General features: G+C 37.0%; 1 long non-coding RNA gene across 1 annotated transcript in view; it reads left to right on the forward strand.

Moving 5' to 3' along the window:
• The window catches only part of LOC135221520 (uncharacterized), a 53697-nt gene extending 46255 nt beyond the window's left edge, over nucleotides 1-7442 (forward strand). The window contains exon 3 of the long non-coding RNA XR_010315998.1: nucleotides 7260-7442. This is a non-coding gene — a long non-coding RNA (uncharacterized LOC135221520). The remainder of the gene's footprint in view (nucleotides 1-7259) is intronic.
• Nucleotides 7443-7830: the final 388 nt, after the last annotated feature.

A 7830-nucleotide genomic window follows, 5' to 3' on the forward strand; every position in this document is an offset into this window, starting at 1 on the left:
AAAACACTTCATAAAGCTTTCGAAGCCTTCCCTGGGTTCATCTTCAGTCCAAAGATTTTGGACTGAAGATGAACCCAGGGAAGGGTTCGAAAGCTTTGTAAAGTGTTATTAAATTATACACGAACTCTCACATTTTTTTTTATTGTCGATTACTTACAGCATTATATAACTTGAGTTTTTGCCAATTATAACCATTGTTGTGATTGTTTTTATTATTATTGTTATTGTTATTATTATTTGTCTATCTTAGTCATCCTTTTCAACTAGGTGGCATTTATAGTGTGGCGTTCCGGATTGCATTCTGCCTCCTTAGGAGTTCGTCACTGTGTGCAATGTTTCTATTAGTACGCCCTTCTGCATGAGTCCTGAAGCTACTTCGGCTTCTAGTTTTTCCAGGTTCCTTTTAACGGATCTTGGGATCGTGCTTAGAGCTCTTATATCATTATTATTATTATTATTCGAAAGATTCAAGTACCATAAAAGACCATTGCCTTAAAAAACAAGCTACCTCTGATGAGTTGAGTGAACAAGAGCTATTTGCTAAATAATCCAGTACTCTCGATGATACTTTTATTGAAGTGAATTCCTTAGATTAATTCTTAAGGATTAAGAATGTTCTTCGTGAATTTTCTTTCGCCATATGGTATTCTTTTTGTTTTTTAAATATAAAATATCCCAATTTCTAAATCTCACAGGATAAGGTGTTTTCAAAAGTTCAGTCAACTTCTAATCTTCATAAAGAGAGAGAGAGAGAGAGAGAGAGAGAGAGAGAGAGAGAGAGAGACCTTCGCATAGTAATTTACACCGTGTCAGACTGGAGAGCTTCTTTATTATCCATGCTGAGTATTCATTTCGCTCACAGGAGAGACAGACTTGACAGTACATTTACACAATCCTACAACTTTCCTGCATTCCTGATGCTGCCAATTCTTCCTAAAAAACAAAAATCTAGCTTGTATCTCAGAGCAAGAAAAGAAGAAAGACAAGATCCGAGTATTTTTTCACTTGGTTGTTTGTTCAGCAATAAACAAAATCCGACTTAAGGAGGGTTTAGTACGTTTTTTAACGTGATACCGTTGCCCTTTAAGACAAACTTGTAAGTAATGAGACATTTCAAATACCTTTTTCCATTTATAGAACACTAAGTAGCTCGTTTGTCTACTTTTAGTTCTGCCTCTTACCTTCAGGAGGGAGTGTACGTTACGTTGCTTACAACAATTACTGTCTTGTTGTAACTTTCGCGATGATTCAGTCGCTCGTAATGAAAAGATCATAGATCAAATTAATTGAAGGTGAAATTGGATAAAAATGTTTGCTTAACGCTTCGTTTATCTGATTTCTGTGTATTATTTCAGACTGTTTTTTTCTTTTGGAAGAAGTTCTATCCTAGGTGCATTATCTCTATTGGTTTCGTGACTCTCTCTCTCTTCTCTCTCTCTCTCTCTCTCTCTCTCTCTCTCTCAGCCTGTGAGACTAAAACGTGCACACTCGTTTTGCTTAGCGCGTAGTACCCCATTCAACTCCCCCTCCCCCCTCCCATCCCCAGCCACCGGATCATAAATCTTCTTCACATTCTTCTACTTATTGCAAAGAAACAAAGCGCCAGAACACACACACACACACACACAAACATGCACAACCCCACAGAAACACACCTGGCAGCTGACCCACGTCTCACACCCGCCTTTTAAATCATTCAGCAGCAACAACCCACCATTTACAAATACCCGTAAAAGACTAAGGAGGAAAAGGAACTAGGAAAGGAAATGAATGAGAAAGCGAGTGTTCTTTTGCCTCATTCCAGCTGATGCGTTTCACAAGAATGAAAACAGGTATAACTTGTGGAAAGATAACCGACTCTACCGCTCGAGAAACTTGCTACGCGCCAGTTTGTTTTCAAAACAGGATATCGAGATTAAAAGTCAACGGCATTCACTTGACGATCATATTGTAATTTATAATGCTATTACCTTACAGTTTTCCCCGTTGGGGGTTAATACCGTCAATGCACCTCTTGCGGTGCAATGTAGTCATTACTTGTAGTTCTTTGAGCATCCCTTCGAACCCCAACTCCATTCATTTTAAAACTTGTTAAAACTTGTTTCAACTTGTTTTAATAGTGTAAAATTCCTAAGATAGTGAATGATGTTTTCCAGTGTTTTAGGGTAATAAAAAATTGCTCCAAACTATCCCCTAGATTATTTTGTCTTTTCTTAAAAACATAAATGAATAAATAAATAAATCAAAAAATTTGAAAGATATTGTCACAGAGTTATTAACAGCAGTAAACATTAACAAACATGTCGTGGAGTAAATAATAATCATAACAAACCTGTGAGTAATGATTAAGGATGAAGATAATGGTGATCAATGGAAAACGCAACTTTCCAAAGAATAGAGAAAATAAAAAAATTAATATTGTCATTCCTGGCTACTATGAATAAACATGAAGCATAATGATAGTCATAAAAAACTCGTAAATAATTATTAATGGTAAGATAAAGGTGATTAACGCATAAAAATAGTCATCAATAAATGAAAAGTCACGGAAAGCAAGGATAATGGCAAAAAATAGTTTTGATCACCAGAATTTGAGTTCTTGTTTACTATTGTAAGTTGGGAGAGACTGGCAATGTTTTTCAATTGGAGTAGTCCAGTGTTTTCAACCTTTTTGTGCCCATGGCCCATTTTTGGCATTCCTAAGTACTCGTGACCCAATGCCCTTCAAAATTGTGTAAAACATAATAGAATTTTATTAAAGTTTTTTATTAGTTTTTCATTATCATTTGCAGAACTATTTCATTAGAGCACTTCATTAGTATACATTTTCATTACTGTAAGAAAATGTTGGCCTTTATTCACTGTTAATAAATCATATATGTTGTAATCAAAACTCAAAGGACAGTTACGTATTCACTTATGAAAGTAAACACTTTCCAGTATTTCCGTAATTAAATTTTATGGATTGTAATAATAACTCAAAATACTTTTTCACTTATGAAAATAAGCACTAGCCTGCATTTAACAGTATTCTATATAAATTTTGGACATTGAAATAAAAACTAAAATTCCACTTTTATTGACTATAAATGCACTGGCGTACATTTATGGTCAATAAAATTTGTGTATTTGTATTGTAATGAAAACTAAATTTACACTTGCGCAACAATTATAGAAATAAAAATAATTGTACTTTATTGTTGGCATATAAAATACTGCATAGATTTGGTAGCTAGTGTGATGGTTGGGCTTGCCTTTTAACTACAAGTTTATCAATTTGTGGGACAGTTGTAGATAATGCACATCTCATATCATGCTCCACCTCCAAGCGATTTCCTGTTTTTGTTTTTATTTGTAATAAGGCAGAAAACCCGGATTCACACAGGTAAGTAGAAGCAAAAGGTAGAAGGGCTTTTAGCCCAAGCTTCCCAACTCTAGGATATGATACACTTGCTTGTGACCAGAATTTCTGTATGGAATGTTCTTTTAAAAAAAATCCTGATACTTGACTCAAATTTAATTTCTAGAAATTTATCTTGGTCAGACTCAGGAATAATATCTGGTTCTGCATTAAAAGGGTTTCTCACAAATGACAGATCTATTTCTTCAAGATCAGGAAAGTACCTGGAAAATTCTTGGCACAAATTATGAAGGTGACTGATTATTTTATTTTGGAGGCAAGATTCTGTTTCTTTGTCTCTTCCTTCTGCCACTTCACAAAGCTTCTCAAACATAGCAAAATTACCAGAGCTAATTTTCCTAGACCAGTTCTACATCTTGGCAACAAAAGCACGCAATGTGTCAACAAAGTGAATTACTGTTGTGTCCTTACCCTGAAGCTTTAGTTTAAGTTTGTTAAGCCGGTCAAATATGCCAGCTAAATAGGCTAAACGTGGTTCCCAAAGTGGATCATTAAAAATAATAGGCTCCTTATCTTGCATATCCAAAAACATCTTTAGCTCTTCTCTAAGTTCAAAAACTGTTCAGGACATTGCTCTTGGATAGCCATCGAACTTTAGTGTGGAAAAGCAGAAGTTGATGCTCGGAATCTAAATCTTTGCACAACTGTTTGAAAAGACGAGTGTTCACAAGCATAGATTTTACATAATTGCCTATCTTTATAGCGTTGTCCAAGATGGCTTGGAGTTCCCTAGGGAGGGTTCTAGATGCAAGTGCAATGAGTTATTGTAACCTCAGGAGCAATCTCTTTAACTCTCGACACAAAACCCGATTTTGAACCTAACATGGAAGGTTCCCCCTTCAGTATATACTGCACACACACTCTTCCATGATAGTCCCAACTCACTGAAATAGTTTGTTACCTTTTTCATTATATCTTCAACTTTGTTGGTAGTTTGCTGAATATTTTCCTCACTATCACCCCCAAAACAAGGTTAACCATCTTTTAAGCACAAGGTTTTATGAGAATTTCGCCAATGGTATGAGGTTTTTTCTTTTTGGCTATTTCAAGTGATACCTCATATGAAGCCTTGAGTACATTCCTACTTTGCGTCTGAAGTGTCCCACTTGAGTCCAGTTTCATTCGTTTCAAGCTACATTCATTCAGGACGTCTGAAGAAATTCACGTCTTTACCTGAATGTTCATGATGAGTCTTGTCAAGATGATTTTTCAGTTTTGAGGGCCTCAAGGAATCATTACCAAGTACTTTCTGGCACGAAACACACTGACCCTTTACCACACCCTTATCAATAAATGAGGTAAACCCATATTGTATATATTCCTCACAGAAACTTCTTTTAGATGTCTTTCCTTCTGCCATGTACCAAGAAATTGAAGAAACCCTGGAAAAATGGAAGAGGACATTTTGTGCTTCATTATTTCTCATTTTGTGCTTCATTACTTCTAAATTTTTCAACTTTTAAATATTATTTTAAAGATGCTCGTGTCATGGCCCCCCTCAAAACCCCCCGCAGGTTGAAAACCACTGGAGTAGTCTGACAGAAAGACTAGTCCGTGACATAACGACTTCAGTTGTCATAACATTCATTGAATGATTGAAGAAGGATGGAGCCTTGCAATGTCACTTCCTTGCTTTGGAAGGTAACAGTACCTTAGTGTCAATTTTGTCTTGCTTTCTTCGGCCTTGAATCGCTTTCTCTTTATCGATTCCCTGTGAATATAATATCTTTTAGAGGTAAGCTGTCTGCAAGTGGTAGCCTCCATTTACCAGTAAGCCTTAAAGATTACGTTAATTACCTTATCCCCAACCTTGAGAAAAACATTCTTTCATGCAGTTGCAAGGGATCGATCCTCTTGGCGGAACCGTTTTCTGGTACCATTCTACTCAACAAAGCTTTAGCAGGACAGGCCAAGGTAGTAGCCTTTTGGTAACATTAGCAGGCCATGTTTCTGGTCTACTAACTATTTTTCTTCTTTTTCCTGCTGTACCAGGTGTTCAGCTTCATCAGTAGAAGGTTTCACAGGTTGAGGAACCACTTTTGGTGGCGACGCTGGCGCTGGCTTCAAAACTGATAAGGGTCGCACACTTGCCCACGCGTATGGGGGCAGTGGGGGGGGGGAGCTCCAAGTGTGTAAGGCATTCGGGAAGTGATCACATTCTGTCTCACTGTCACTGTTACAGGGATGCATCTATTTGTCATTTGTTGTCTCATTGTCATTATAATCGGAAAATAATAATGGAATATTTTGCTCTTTCTATTCACATTAGTCCTACTGTCCTTCGCTTACTTTTCCCCTTTCCCTTCTTCACCCTAATGTCACTGCTCTCCTCTTTCACTTCCTGCTTTGCTCGATAACATTACGATCACCAAGATCTATTAAGGGAAAAGGGTCATAACCATCATTACCAACATTTGAACACGAAACATCATCCAGAATGGATTCAACTTTACCATTAAACCCACTTGTTTTCTTTTTTATAGTGGTGATGTTATCGCTCGATGATTAATAATACCGATGATAATAGCAATAAAGCTGTTTATTTGCAGAGCGACACGTTTTCAATAAATGATGGATATTCCGACCTTCGATTGACTCGCACGCAACAATAACAAAAGCGCTTATTGGTGGGCCACCGCTTGGTGTACAACATTAGTCTTGATGATGGTTTGAGGCTCACCGAAAACACGGTGCGTAGATTGCTTGGTCCACATGAACGATATCCATAGAGTATTCTTTGGATAATGACATGGTGCACTGCCGCTCGCGTTAGGCGAAAAACGCTCTGCATTCAACGTAAGTTTTGATCATAATGGGGGCGGCGCATAGCATTAGTCTTTATGCATAATTTTCTTGAATGTTTGAGGAACGGATTCCTGTTCTAACCTCAATTTTGTTTAGAGTTATCGTCTCAGTTTTCTTTCAGATAGTTTGAGGAAGTAATTTGAACACAAGTTTAAAGAATTATTATTATTTTTTTAATGTGTAAAACGTGATTGACACTGGTTAAATATTATATGGCAAAATGTGATAGCCATACATTGGATATCTGCTTGCGGGTTATATCCCCAAAGCTAGTAGAATACAAAGATACTGCTAAGCAAATCTTTTATATTTTAGCATGAAGATAGTTTTTAAAAACAACCAATGTCTCGTTGATTTTCTCAAACGTCATTTATAAGAAGAGATAGCGGAGTGATTTAGGTGCTGAGAAGGAAGTTTCTGTCTACTATGAGAGCTAGCGAGGATAAAGGGACGTTATGGCCGGTGCTGGCATTCTCTTAGGGAGATGGACCAGTATCAGAAGGATTTGTATTTCAACGAATCGGCTGACTCAGGTTCTGAGGTTCTAAGTGATCTGAAGGCAGAGTTATCAGAAAAAAATTCTTTATTGAAATAAAATCAATATGAAAAGTTCCGAGATTGAAGAAGGACTAAATTCCATGAAATTATGACTCTCGTTATAAAACATACTGCCGTCGTGCTTAGAGCCATTATACAAATTTTCTTCCAGTAATTTCAATCAGACATCCGTATAAATATGAATGCCGGATTAAAGCTATATAAGTAATGAATGGTGTTACATTTTACTGTCTAATTTCTTAACGTCTATCGTATTCACTCTTCAAGTTTTCATTATCTGAATACTTAATAAAGTTAGTTTCTCATATCTTTATTTTCACTATATAGCACATCAGAAGACTAGATGGTTATTGGTTATGCCCATTGTGGTTACATCCAGAATTAAGCCTTTTGTTTACAATGAATGCACTGAATTCTAGAGAAGGTTAGTATGGGATAGAATTAAAGAATACTGATACGGATTTTCATTTTCCAGAGTAAAGGACAAATAATGCCAATCTACGCGCCATGAATTTCGGTGGCAAGGATCCAGGATTTTAAACTTGGCAGACAGAATCCAGGGTGGCGATACGCTACCGAAGAAACGCAATAGACTAGAGCAGAATGAAGAATTCTGTCATCAAGGTCAAGCTGCACGGATCTTACGGGCATCCCGTGAGAAAAGGTATGCCACTCAGAGCTTTAGTTCCTCGAAATGTACTTTACTTTAGTGTTGTATTAGCCCAGATTCTCTGTAACACTGCAGTATATAACAATCAACTGACCCTGTGTCACATAGGAGCTCATATACTGAGTTGTTTTGAAAGTTGAAGGTCAAATAGCGATAAGTACTGAATATTTCCAAAGTAATTATTTCATTGTGGCTTTTATACCCCCGCCATGCGAATGGCACTTTGATTACCTGAGACGTACAGCTGGCATTCTGCCAGGTGCCGTAGCCTTACGACACCTGATGTTCATAGCGCAATCAGTTTGAAGTCTGATAGGATTTTACCTTTCAGTAAAACAAAGTATTTGTGACGGTAGGATTAACTTGTCCAATGAAA

The sequence above is a fragment of the Macrobrachium nipponense genome, chromosome 2 (genome assembly GCF_015104395.2).
Source record: "Macrobrachium nipponense isolate FS-2020 chromosome 2, ASM1510439v2, whole genome shotgun sequence".
Lineage (NCBI taxonomy): Eukaryota > Metazoa > Arthropoda > Malacostraca > Decapoda > Palaemonidae > Macrobrachium > Macrobrachium nipponense.